General features: G+C 39.1%; 1 pseudogene; it reads right to left on the bottom strand.

The window, feature by feature from the left end:
* The window catches only part of LOC123824424, a 32,506-nt pseudogene extending 18,907 nt beyond the window's left edge, over positions 1-13,599 (bottom strand).
* Positions 13,600-13,954: the final 355 nt, after the last annotated feature.

Raw genomic sequence — 13,954 nt, 5'->3', positions numbered from 1 at the left:
CAGGGCACATACCTAGGGTGTGGGTTCAATCCCTCGTCAGGACTCATACCAGAGGCAACCGATGGATGCTGCTCTCATATTGATGTTTCTCCCTGTCTCTTCCTCTCTCTCTGGAAGAATCAATAAAAAAATTACCCTTGGTTGAGGATTTAAAAAAATTAAAAGACAAGAAGTTGTAGCTCTAGTGCATGATTGTCCACCATGACCTGCCCAATTAGAAATTTATGATCAGATTACCTTGTGAGATGACTTTCAGTCTCTGCTTTATTACAGAGACTTTTGTTGTTGTTGTTGTTATTGTTGTTGTTGTTCAAAAACATCAGATTTGAGCAGGCAGAATTTAAAATCATAAAAATTGATGATACGTCCATTGAAATCTAAGGAGCAGAAAGACAAAAGAATGAAGAAAAATGAGGAGAGCGTGTAAGACCTGTGGGGCACCATCAACTTCAAACATACATCATGGGAGGACTGGGTGGAAGAGAGGGAGAAAGGGGTGGGGAAGAATTTTAAAGAAACAATGGCCAAAAAGTCCTAATTTGGTAAAATATATGGATCTACACATTCAAGAAGCTCAGTGAACTTCAGCAAGGACAAACACAGCAGATCCACCCTGAGATACATTATAATAAAACCTTTGAAGCAGGGAGAAACAAAGAGGAATTTGGAAAGCAGCAAAAGAGAAGTGGCTTGTCATGCACAAAGAAGCCTCAAAATAAAAAAAATAAAAAGCAGATTTCTCAGCAAAACCAGAGACCAAAATTCAGTGGAATGACATATTTAAAGTAGAAATGAAAGAAAAGCCTGTCAGCCAATTATCCTGTATCTAGCAGAGATGTCATTCAATAATGAAGGAGAAATTAAGACTACCCCACAGAAGCAAAGGCTAAGGGACTTTATCACTAATATATATATCCCACAAAAAGCGCTAAGGGAAGTCCTTCCAGCTGAAATAAAAGGCTGAATTACTAGATAGTAACTTGAAGCGATATGAATAAAAACACAGGTAAAATAACTAGGAAAATATAAGGCAAGATTACTATATTTTTGGTTGTGACTCCCTTTTCTTTCCAATTTGGTTGAAGAGATGAAAGCATAAAACAATAATGATAAATCTATATTATACACAATGTATAGATATTTAACCTTTGGCACAACAACACAGGATCAGAATTTTTGTATACTTATGGAAGTTGATGTGTTATTAATTCAAAACCGATTGTTTTAAGGTTAAGAGGTTAATTGTAAACCCCAGGGCAACTAATGCTAACATAATTAAAATATATACAGAAAAGGAAATTTGAAAGGAATCAAATTGGTATTTCATAAAAAATAAGAAGGCAATAATGGCAGAATTGAGGAAGAAAAAAGATGACCTATAAAAAACACAATAATATGACAGGAATTGTCCTTCTTTTACAATAATTGCCTTAATGTAAAAGGATTAAACTCCTGTTAAAAGGTAAATATTCTCATAATGGATTAAAATAGCTACCTTTTGATCTTTCTGAGGTATGAACAAAAGTTTGTATAGTCACACCCAGGATCAGTTTATTGTATCATGGTGAATCTCCTAATTCTAGTGTGTTTTTCTTTTAGAGAGGCTGAGAAATTTCAAATTGTGAGACCTTGGATTCCTTTCTAAAACAGTTCTCTTTTCAAATGATCTCTTTTATCAAATTTTATTATAAGCAGCAAGAAGAAATCAGGAGGCACTTGAAAACTTTTCTTGGAAGTCTCCTGAAATATGTTACCAGCTTGTAAGTTTTGCTTTGTACAGAACTCCAGGATATAATTTTGGTAAGCTTTCTGCCACTGTGCAATAAGAATCTTTGTATTCCTCTTATGTCAATTCCTCATTTTTTCTGAACCCTTACTGCAGCATTCTTAAAGTCAAGATTTCTTCTAACAGCCTATTCAAGGCAATTTAGGCTTTCTGTCATGTTCTTTAAAATTCTTCTAGTCTCTGCTAACTTGCCTAATTCCAAAGCTGTTCCCATATTTTAAGGTATTTGTTACAGCAGCTCCTACTTTGAGGTACCAAATCTGCATTCTCATATTGTTGTATAACAGAATGCCGCAAACTTAGTGACAAGAGCAGCACTAAACTAAGATGGTGTCAGCCTTGTAAGTTCAGAAGCCATGTTTAGATCATGGGAAGTGGAGTGATGACTCAGAGGGGTAGTGCAACTCCTTGGAACATGCACAGTATTATGAAGTAGTAAAGAGCATGTGCTTATCTGAGGGGCAACACCACCATCTCAGGGCATGAGCAGTAGAGCGACTTAATCAGCATGTGCTTATTGAGGTAGCACAAGAACAAGTGTTAACTGAATGTTAATGCAGCTGTACATCATATAAGAATATGATAGCAAACACCATTGAACAGACAGTTCAGACAGTGAGAGGGTGAGGACAGCACACTGCTGCTCTGATCAATCCTGCTTTAGCTGACTCTGAAGTCACCACTGACTCTGCCTTACAGACAGACCTGGACTCTGATCTGGATGGAGTCTTGGGACTTGGGTTGTTTGTCCCCAAATTCTTTCATGTGAGATTATTGCTGACTGTTTCTGAGTGATTATTAATGTTATTTGGATATTATAGATTTGAATAGAATCTGAGTTAATAAAAGCTGAGTGAATAGCATAGTCATTTGTGTTGTCTCACAATTATTCCTTGACATCATCTTGCTTGTAGAGCTGGTGGCCATACAGGCAGCCTGGTACTTTTGGTACCTAAGGCCATGGTCAGTAGACCAAAACAGGGAGATGGAGGGCTGACTTATATAAAAGACTATACTGCAAAATATTTGCTCATGACACTTAGTATTTTAATACATATTATATCATAGTATCTGTCAGGAGTCTGGCTTAGTTCAGCTGGGTCCTCTCCTTAAGGTCTCACAAGGTTGCAATCCAGGTATTGACTGAGCTGTGTTTTCATGCAGTCTCAACTGGAGAAAAGCTGTTTCCAAGCTTATACATGTTGGCAGAACTCATGTCCCTGTCATTATAGGACTAAGGTCCCACCTTCTTTCTGTTTGTCAATGGGGCTGCTCTCAGCTCCTGGAGACTGCCTACAGTTTCTTGTTCCTTATGCTTTCTCTCAGTGTGGCAGCTTACATCTTCCAGCCAGCAGGAGAGAAAATTATTGAACCTAAGTATGGGGCCCAGTCTTTCCTTAAGGGCTTTAAACTGATTAGGTGAAGTTGGATAATCTTCCTTTTGGTTAACTCAAAATAAATTCACTTGGGAACTTAACTGCATCTGAAAAAATTCCTATCACCTATTAGCTAGAAGCAAGGGGAGGGCACTATACAGGACTTGAGCCATGGAGCTACCCCTATCTGTGTGCCAAAGTACAAAACATAAAAAGCACTTTCCCCAGTGTTTTACCTATAGTAAGTGCTCAATAAATGTTAAAGCCTTGTCTCTTTTAAAGTTCTATAGTCCCCGATGGAAACACAATCTCAGTTCCCAGGGAGATGTTGGACTCAATGAGCTAAATCCCCCTGAGGGGAAGGAGAACCTAAAGGGAGTTGCCACCACAAAGCCCAAGGAAAGTCTTACTCTCCTACACATAGCAGAATGTCTAGCAATTTCAAAAAGTCTGGAGAGGGGGGCTGTTACTGGGCTCTGCTAGGAGCTCTTCTGTTACCTAGAAGAGGTAAACAAAGATCTTATAAGGAATGAATGTTCAGGTTGGGTTTCAGGGAATTTCTCAATGTGATAGAGTAGAGCACAGAAAGTAATTAAGAGAGAATGGTAGTTCTAAGGAGTGTATCCTATTGAACCAGGTAGGTATGGCTATTTCTGGGGATACATATAACCTTCAATATGTACTTTATCACACCCACTTCAGTGTTTAAACGGTATAATAGACTTGGAGTTTAGTCGGTTCAGGAATTGTAGCCTGGCTACTAAAGACATGAAATTCTTTTGGTGCCTTCATTTCTTTTCAGGGAGTAGACGTAAATTTGCTCAGGTGATACTTGGTTAAGATTGGCCTTGAAACCGAAGTAACCATGAAACTGGCAAGTGTTTCCAAGAAAACATCAGCTCAAGCAGACACATGCTGCTCGAAGGCCTGAGAACCAGAGGATTCCGTAGCACTGGTAGTAGAAATGTAGGAAAAACAGAATTACCCAAGAGAGAGGGGCTCTCTCCAATCTCTATGAGATCCTGAAGAATGAAAGTGGAATGGCAGACCAGCCCATAAAAGGAGAATAAGCACTAGATTTTGGTTACCACATGTCAAATTATGATAAAGATCAGGAGCCTTGAATTGAGAATGAAAGGAATGATCCATACAGAAGGGCCTGAATTAAGGCCATACCTGTTTTCTTTGAACTTTAACTTGAAACTGCATACTGCAGCTGTAGCCAGGGAAGCTGACCCTGCAGGTTAACTTTCAGAGATAGCACTTCATCTCCTGGTACTTCTGCCATGAGTTAATAAGAAATACTAGCCATGGAGATTGCTTTCATCATTTTGGTATAGACTGAAAGTTAAGAGAGATGCTGTTTCTCTTTTCTGCTAATGTTTTAGCAAGCCCTGCTTTGTGTTGTTATTGTCTAAAAAAGGGAAGACTGATTCCTCTAGCATATATGAAAAGTTGAGACTCAAAGAAGGTCTTTCCGGACTTTTAGTTCCCACAGCCATTGACCACCAACTTGGTTAGGAAGGAAGCATAAAAGATAGGATAGAAGCTTCAGCTGCTTTTTTTTTTCTTCTAAGACTTAGGACTAACTCTTCTGAGCTAGAATTCTCAGAGCCTTCACCTTAAAGGCATAGATGAAGACATGTAGAGAGGAAGGTAGACTTCATGATAATTATTTCCACTGGACCATCTGGTTCAGATTTGGACAAATTTCTTTCTGGCATGAGGACCTGAGGAGTCAGTGTGGGTCCCATTACAGGATCAGGCTCTTCACACACCGCACTTCTCATGAATAAGTTTTTCTGGACTCTATGTAAGAGTTGAATGGGTCAGAAGACATCCTTCAAGAACTTCCCTGAATATAGCAGGTAGATTTTTGATATGTCCACACGGAAAAAGATGATTAACTAGAGGTTTAGGGGTAGCAATTTTTATTCTAATGGACACCACTTTAGATCACCCACCATAATGAAATTAACTACCATATTTTGCTGTGTATAATGCACACCCACATTTTTGGCCCCAACTTTCAGGGAAAACAATATTTTGTTTTAATAATTTAATTCAATGTTTTATTGACATTTAGAAACAAAACTGATTATCATGTTCCAGGATATTATTTTGTATATGGATATTGTTATTGCTTTCTAGAGTTATACTTTTAATGCATAAGCATAAATAAAAGATTAAAAAAATTTACGGATACAGAATTAGTACTACCCATGTATAATATGCGTCATTTTTCTTCTCAAAAATTTGGGCTAAAATGTGTGCATTATACACAGCAAAATATGATAGATTTTATGCTGACTAGAGAAATTGTACTGTGGAAATCAATTCATATATTTAGTCCTGGCTAAACTATGGTAGTTATGGAGTCTACTAAGATCTTTGCTGAAGAATAATGCAAAAGCCTTTACTAGTTGTAAGTAGTTTAAGAACACACTACTATCTTCCTCTGGGGAAGTTACCTTTACAGTCAAGAAATAAACAATGATTTCTCTTTCCCACCCTCAACTAGGGTATCTGGGAATAAATCTTTTGCAATCAAAATAAAAAGTCAACTTTGTCAGTTTCAGCAAGAATCTAATAATAGCCACAGTATTTTATCCTTGTTCGAGACCATGTTTTCTATTTCTTTTTTACTTATTTTCCAAGAAAAATACATACAATAGTGTGTTTATCTGAGATCTGTGTATTAGGCACTTGTTCTGATAGCCTTCAAAGGCAATTAGTCATTCTTTATAGTTAAGTGTGCCTCAGAGTAGTTGCTGGGGTTGTGTAAACAAAGAAGTAGAGACATGGGAGGTAGAAAGAAAAGAAGAAAAAATATGTCCCTCATTTCTGAACTTGATTGTTACCTATAAAGAATGACTTGTGTGCTGGTAGTAGATTAGTTGTCCATACTTTGGAATATTGGCATCATTTGTACAATGGCTTTTCCTTTTACTTTATCATACCATTTTAGTCTACTTGAATGCCAGATTATGGAGATAGATTCACATCAGGCAGTGATCTATTCAAAGAAGGCACAATTCCTCCAAATTAAGGGAGGTGTTAGGTATTATAATGTCCTCACTCCTCTGCCTGATTGGCTAGATTTTGTATTAAGCAATTTAGAGTTAAAAGTATGAGTTAGTATTCCAAAGAGATTGTTCTCAATATTTATTCTGTGTAATTATTACTGGAGAACAACTTACAAATGTGTATTTCCAGCCCCACTCAGAGAGATTCTGACCAGGGATGTCTAGCTTACTGCTCGGGAACTCTCATTTTTATAAACACCCCAAATGTTATTTTATAATGCGGCCAAATGGCAAATTACATTTTGAAAAAACATTCTTCTAAAGAGACATATTTAGTGTAGAAAATGTGGGAGTGTAAAAAATAAATTTGCCTCCCACAATATTTCTAATTTGTTTATTATTTCTTTTTTCTTTTAAATTTTATTTTAATCATTGTTCAAGTACAGTTTTCTCCCTTTTACTCCCAATGCAGCCCACCCTTCCAACCCTCCCCACTTCCCTCCCATTACCACCCTCCCCCTAGTTTTTGTCCATGTGTCCTTTAAATTTGTTCCCATGAACCCTTCACATTGTCCCTTGAAATTCCCTCTTCTCTCCCCTGTGGTCACTGTCAGCCTGTCCTCTATTTCTAATAGTATTTTGGTAGAGTGTTTGAGGTTTTCTATATACAGAATCATGTAATCTACAGTGGTAACAGGTTTACTTCTTCATTCATAATTTACATGACTTTCATATTTTTCCTGCTTTATTGCTTTGGACAGGACATGTACTACTATGTTGAATAATCATGGTAGATTTGGTATTCACATGTTGCTCTTGATCTTAGAGGAAAAGCTCTCAGTATGAAGATACAGGAGAAACTTCTGTTATGAAGTTTCATTATGATATATAAATAATGATATTTCACATTTAGAATCTGGATAAATATCCACTGATGGAATTAGGAAAAGTAAATGTAAACAATTTGTGTTAGTAGGAGTTTTTTGGGTGACTCACATTGTGGAGGATCTTGAGGGATATTCAGCATGGTCAGGTACAGTACAAAAAGCAACCAAGTCAGAAGCTTAACTCAGAAGAGTGGGCACCAGGGAAGTGGTAGGAGTGGAATCAGGGAAGAACTACCACCAATATGGCAGCAGTTGTGGACATTGTTGGACCAAAATGGTCCCACTGGGGAATATGGAGAGTGTTAGAGAGATTCCTAATCACAAAAAGTACCCTGGTTGGGGTTCTTATTTGAGGAGGAAGCTTATTCAGGATGTTTCTTAGTTTAGTGAAACAGAGACTTGAAGTTGATGTAATTTGGAATGCAATTTTAGAAAAATATTTTTGAACTCTCCAACTGGTTAACCCAGACATACTGTTGATATATCCAATTTAAGCAAATTCTGTTGGTTGTACCACAGAATATATCCTGAATCAGGCCACTTTTGACCAAGTGAGGTACTAACCATCATCCTAATTGAAGGTACTACCGTCTCTTTCCTGGACTGTTGCACTAGTCTTCTAACTCATTTCTGTGAGTTGTCATTGCCAGTGTACTCTACCCCACTCCTCTCTTAGTCTGTTCTCTGCACAGTACTGAGAATGATGTTTTAAAATTGAAAGTGAAATGCCTCTTATTTGCTAATAGATCTCTAAGAGATCTGCAACAAACTCTCAGCAAAAATGACAGTCCTTTCAATGTCTCACAAGGCCCCACATCAACTTCATCTCTGACCACTCTCTACCTTGTTTATTGTGTTACATCCACACTGGCCTTCTTGATGGTCCACAGTCACCCAGGCACACTCCCATCTTGGGTTCTTTGCTGTAGTTCCCTCTCTTTCAAAAACCCTTTTCCCAGCCATACCCTCTCTTTCCCCAGAATTCTGCTCCAGTTTCACTCATTACCTGAAAACCTCTTCCCCGATGACTTTCTATTAAGTATCAAGTCTCTATGCCCAGAACTCACTATTCTCTTTGATATGTGATTTCTTCTTACCACTTACTGCCATTTAATATAGTATTTACTTGGGTTTTTACTTATTGTCTCTTTCTCCTAGAATGTAAATTTTATGAAAATAGAGACTCTATCTGTTTTTTATAACTATTTGATGTTTAACTTTTTAAAAATTATCCTATTGTTACCGAACACACACACAAGGGGCAACTACTGGCCCACCCAGGGATGCCCAAATCTGTAACAGAACACAGGGCAAGGGCAAAGGGGGGTACGATATACTATTACCGAAAGAACCCTCCACTAGGTTCGATTGTCCACTGCCTTAGGAAAGAAGTCTCTCAATGCCAGAGATTTGTGAAAAGGAAAGGAAATGTTTATTTAATGCTATACAGGCTTTAAATAGTGACCTAATGTCTTCATTAAAATATCAAAGTTCTTTGGGATACTCACAGATGCCCACAGTGCTTCCCTCTCCCCCTGCCTTAATTCGGGATACCGTAACTCAGGAAAAGAAGCACATGTCCATGATTCAGGTTGCTGGCACCATCAGTTATGTTGCCATCCAGGCAGGATCTCAAATTAATCTAAAGCTACGTGGCACCTTCTGAGGGCCTACTGGCAAGAGTTCTTTCACCCTTCTTCCAGGCAAAGTCTCTCCTGCTTCCCAGGCCACATGGCCCAAGGGAGCATCCCAAAGCCACGTGGTCCTCTTCTACCAAAGCTGCAGGAGTCCCCACTCTGGCCAAAATTGTGTGATTTCCTTCTCTCCACCAGAGCTGCGGAGTTGGGGGGAGGTCTGCCAAAGCTGAGTGGTGGTTCTCTGCTAAAGCTGCATTGTAATTCTCTCCATCCAAGCTGCGGGGGTCCCCATTCTTGCCAAAAGCATGTGGCTCTCCCCCTCACATGGCTGTGGAGGGCCCCACTCTGCCAGAAGCACATGGCTCTCTCCTCGGTGGCTGCCGAGTCTGGGTTTCAATCTCCACACCAATCTTCCTCTGTGCCCCCATTTCCGACTCCTCCTACAATCGGCTATACTTGCCAGCACTCCCGTATCCTTCCAGCTTTACTGGGCTGCCATTGTGAGTCTGGGCAGGTGTGGTCCCATGTCATGGAGCCAATCTTGCCCAAGCTCTCATGCAGGCCCCTAACCTGGGGGATCTGCCCCAGTGACATCTTAGGGCAGGGGGAAGTCCCTTCAATCCCCCTGGCTCAGAGCATGGGCACAGCTATTTAACATATCTATGCAACCAGTTAAAGGTTTTAGATATGTTAAACGACCATGCCAGAGGTTAGCTGCAAAGCTGTTGCTGTACCAAATAGCTCTCAATGGCCCTGCTCCATTTGTCCCTTCCCCCAACTCACACCTGTGTGAGGGAAGGGGTGATACTGTATATCTTTCTAATAGTTCCTGGAAACCTTGAGTTCTGGACCCCATTCCAAATCTTTTGGGGCCCCCCTCTTGGCTGCACACTGTTTCACTATTACAGCTGTCCCAATTTTCCCCCATTGCTCTCTCCTGCCCTGCCCACTGTGCCATTCCCACAGTCAATCCTCATGCTGTTGTTCATGTCCATGTGTCCTTTATACCTGTTCTTTAACTAGACCCTTCCCCTTCTTTCCCCATTCCTACTCCTCCTTCCTCCCCTCGGGTCACCATCAATCTGTTCCTTATTTCATGCCTCTAGTTCCATTTCTCACGTTTTTGTTTTGTTCATTAGGTTCCTGTTATAGATGAGATCATATGGTATTTAACTTGTGCAGTCTGGTTTATTTCACTTAGCATTACACTCTGAAGTTCCATCTGTGCTAGCATGAAAGGTAAGAGTTCTTTCTTTCTTTTTGCTGTGTAGTATTCTTTTGTGTAAATATACTGCAGGTTTTTTTTTTTTTATCTGCTCTTTGCTGATGGGCACTCTGGCTGTTTCCAGCACTTGGCTATTATAAATAACACTGCTATGAACATAAGGTCACATAAGTTCTTTTTCATTGGTGTTTTAGGGGTCTTAGGGTAGATTCCCAGCCATGGAATCACTTGATCAAAAGGCAGTTCTATTTTTAGTTTTTTGAGGAAATTCCATACTGTTTTCCACAGTGGCTGCACCAGTCTGCACTCCCACCAACAGTGCACTAGGGTTCCCTTTTCTCTGTATCTTGGCCAGCACTCATTGTTTGTTGAATTGTTAATGATGGCCATTCTGATGCGTGTGAGGTGGTATCTCATTGTGATTTTAATTTGCATGTCTCTGATGGCTAGTGATGTTGAACATCCTTTCATATGCCTATGGGCCCTCTGTATGTCCTCCTTGGAGAAGTGCCTGTTCAGGTCCTTTGCCCATTTTTCAATTGAATTGTCTTCCTGGTGTTGAGTCCTATGAGTTTTTTACATATTTTGGAGATCAAACTTTTATCTGTAGTATCATTGTGATATTGAACTTTTAGAATAGTGCCTAGAACTTATTGGGGCCCAATAAATATTATTTAAAAAATTAAATGATCATATGAAAATGATATTTTCTTTATTTTACCAAAAATGGATCATATTCAATAGTGTGGGAAAAAAGTAGATTTGCAAGAGTGAATATGCAAAACACATAGTTAGTAAAACTATTATAATAATCTAAACCTGCAAGTCTTTTCACATACGAACAGCTGTAAACCTACTTCTGCCCCACTGTGTGCATGCTTCTTTGTAACTTCCATTTTTGCATATTTTTTCACATCTTTCTATGTAGATATAGAAGGAGTTGACTCTTTCTTCTTAATTTCTGTATTAAAATGTATTCAAGAGATATACATCTTATCTTCTTAGCAATCTCTAAGTAATGAATGTTTAAATGGTTTCTAAATTTTCTTTTACGTGCAATTCTATGGTACATACTTTTCCATAATCATATTGTATATATTTATACATTTACTAGGTAATTCCAAGGAGTGAAATTGTTAGGTAATGTTCCTCTTAAGGCTTTTGATACATATTATAAAATTGCCCTTCTGTGAACCAACAATATATAAACTCTTCCATTTCCACACATGCTGGCTCACTTGAAATGCTACCTTTATTTTGTATCAAATTTCTGTTTATGATTTCTTCACTGATTCCTTTGACCCTTCTATATCTCATCTAGTAGCATACTATTTTAATTGCTGCTTTGCTATACATAAATGTGATATAGCATAAAATGTGGGCAATTTTTCCTTTAGTTAATTTTGAAATTGATATGTCATAAGTATTCTTGTACATTATTGTTTCAGATGATCTGTATAATGGAATATCAGGGCAGATATCCCATTTCTTTCTCAATTTCCACAAACAGACTGACTTTAACTGTCATTAAGAGTTTTGTCCCAGGGAGAAAATACATGTCTAAAGTGTGTCTCTGAATGAACACATACTGTTCTGTGTTCTTTCCTTCACTACTAACTGATAGAACATCAGAGAATCTTTGAAAAGAAAATATACTTTCCAACTTGGAATCAGAGTCAACTGCCTTTCTACCACATTACAGTTCAGACAGATCAAGATTTAAGGGTTTTAAACAGTGAAGATTAAGTATTTTGTCTTATTATAATGTATAAAATCTAGAAATTGTGATGTTTGAGTCAACAAGTAGTCTAGTCACTTGTAATTTGTGGTACTTAGTGATGATAGAAGGCCGCAGCAGTAAGCTGTCTCCTGATTAGGCTCTGGCACATGACATATTCTGAGTTCTAATTTCTTGTTGTTCCTCCTCCCTTCAGTGACCTACATTGTTTTAAATTAACTCCTTGACTAAGCTTAAGCAGTTTAAGTTCCTACACCTGACTTGTCCGGTGAGCATAGAACAAACAGAAGATTTCACAACACCTCTTTCCGCATCAGTCTGTGTAAGGAAAGAATCTTCTACTCAGACATCACATTCTGTCCGGTAGGAATAAGGGCACAACCTTATATAAATTCCTACTTACAGCCATAGTTTCATCTACAAGCCTTAAAACAGTTGCATTAAAATACCTTCCTAAACAAATAATATTTCTTTTTATTATTTTTAACTTTTTATTTCAGGTTGAGGTATGACAGTGCTTTATACACTAGTATCCAGGAATCCCACTGGAGTTTCTTCATCACCCATAGGCCATTGTTTCTGTGCCAATGCATGGATTGGAAGTCCCCTGATGGAGGTTGTGCCATGAGACCCTGGCCTTCCCCTGACCCAGAATCTCCTCTCATTTACCTTACTCACTTTAGTTTGTTCTGCCTCTGAAAGGATTGTAGATTCATCTGTTGTGTAATCAACTTATTCAAAATTTCCCCAGGACTGGAATAAATTGAGTGAATGGATCACTGTCTTTTTATAGTTTAATCAGTTGTTGGACCAGGCAGACTATGCAATCTCTCATAAATATGTATTCCATTTCAGTAGTTAAGCTATCTGTCACTCACCCTCCCATATTTAATTCACCTACCTCTGTTGTTCTGAGGTTTTTCCATACAATTTATTCCTATATTTTCCTTTCTTCTTAACAGCCCCAAACTTTTCACCATCATTCAGCCACATCTGGTAGAGCTGAGCAAAGAGATCCACAATAACTATCCTCAGGTCATATTCTTATCCTGTTATGAAACAGGGGCCTGGCCCTGAGAGGGTCTGACAAGGGCCAGCTATAGTATGTGGGTATTTGACTTCATGTAGGAAAGATTTCATACCACAAGTCCAGGTGGTTATGAGGATCCATTTGCTGAAGCTGGAGACAGGAAATCAAGGGAGGGCTTAGCATGGAGGAAGCACTAGGAGAGCCTAGGCTGGACTACCTTACCTCACTGAGAAGTCAGAGAACAGGGGGATTTAGGGACATGTTCAAGGGATCAGCCTAGAACAGACTTTTAGCTGCTCATTGCCTAGAGCTTATGCAACTAGTGCCTCTTAAGGCATAAGTGGAGTGGGGGAGAAAGGAAAAGAAATGGTGCCAGCTGCTTCCCAGAGGGAAGGCACCTGCAGGATGGATTCTTTGTCTTGAGGCCTTTCTTTCTATTTTATGGGCTGGAATCTTAGGACAGGTGTCAAGGGAGGGTTTCAGTAGACTATTTATCAGTTCTCTAGGTGTGTCCTTTTAGGGCCGTGTTCTTCTCTGATTGGTCATTGATAGCACAGGAGTCTTTGGCCATTACAGCTGGTTCTAGTGTGGCTCACCTAGTTTTGGTGCTTTTCTGAGCCTGGAGCTGAAGCACAGCTGAGGCCGAGATATTATCTCCAGGGAGGAAAGGTCGGGAGAGAAGAGGTTACTCTGAGGGAAGATTCTTGTTTTCCCAGTTTTGCCTTCTTCCAGGCACTCACTGACTTCAGTCCTGGTGACAGAAGAATTTGCACGTGGCTGTGTATTGCTTGGCCACTGTGTTCAGCTATCTGTCTCAGTTTCCATATCCCACTTACCAACGAATTTTCTTTGCTTCTCACTATCCTGTCTCATTCTCCCATTGGAAACTTCCATCCCTAAAATCTTTTAAGGGTTATGAGAAAGGATTACTTTTTTTTGTAATTGCTTCCAGATGACAAGGGTCATGGTCCTTGCCTATGTAAGGTATGGAGGTCTCCTCCTGTTTGATCTAACAGAGACAGTGCAATAGGATCTGAGACTAAAACAGGAAGGCTGTTGGCTGAATTTCTTAATGTAGGCATAGGCTGGAATCCATCATTATTTTTATAGGGAATTGTTTTCTGACTCAACTGTTTAGTCCTGATAAGTCAATTTAGCCAAACTGTTGAGTGTCATTTCAGAAGGTGCTAATGCAGGTATATTGTGTTAGCAAGCAATCAGGTAAATAAGGTCAGAGTATACACTCTAT

This window comes from Phyllostomus hastatus, unplaced genomic scaffold (assembly GCF_019186645.2).
Source record: "Phyllostomus hastatus isolate PE091 unplaced genomic scaffold, TTU_PhHast_1.1 phas_contig_563, whole genome shotgun sequence".
In the NCBI taxonomy this organism is placed as follows: domain Eukaryota; kingdom Metazoa; phylum Chordata; class Mammalia; order Chiroptera; family Phyllostomidae; genus Phyllostomus; species Phyllostomus hastatus.
This window is presented reverse-complemented; position numbering and strand designations above follow the sequence as displayed.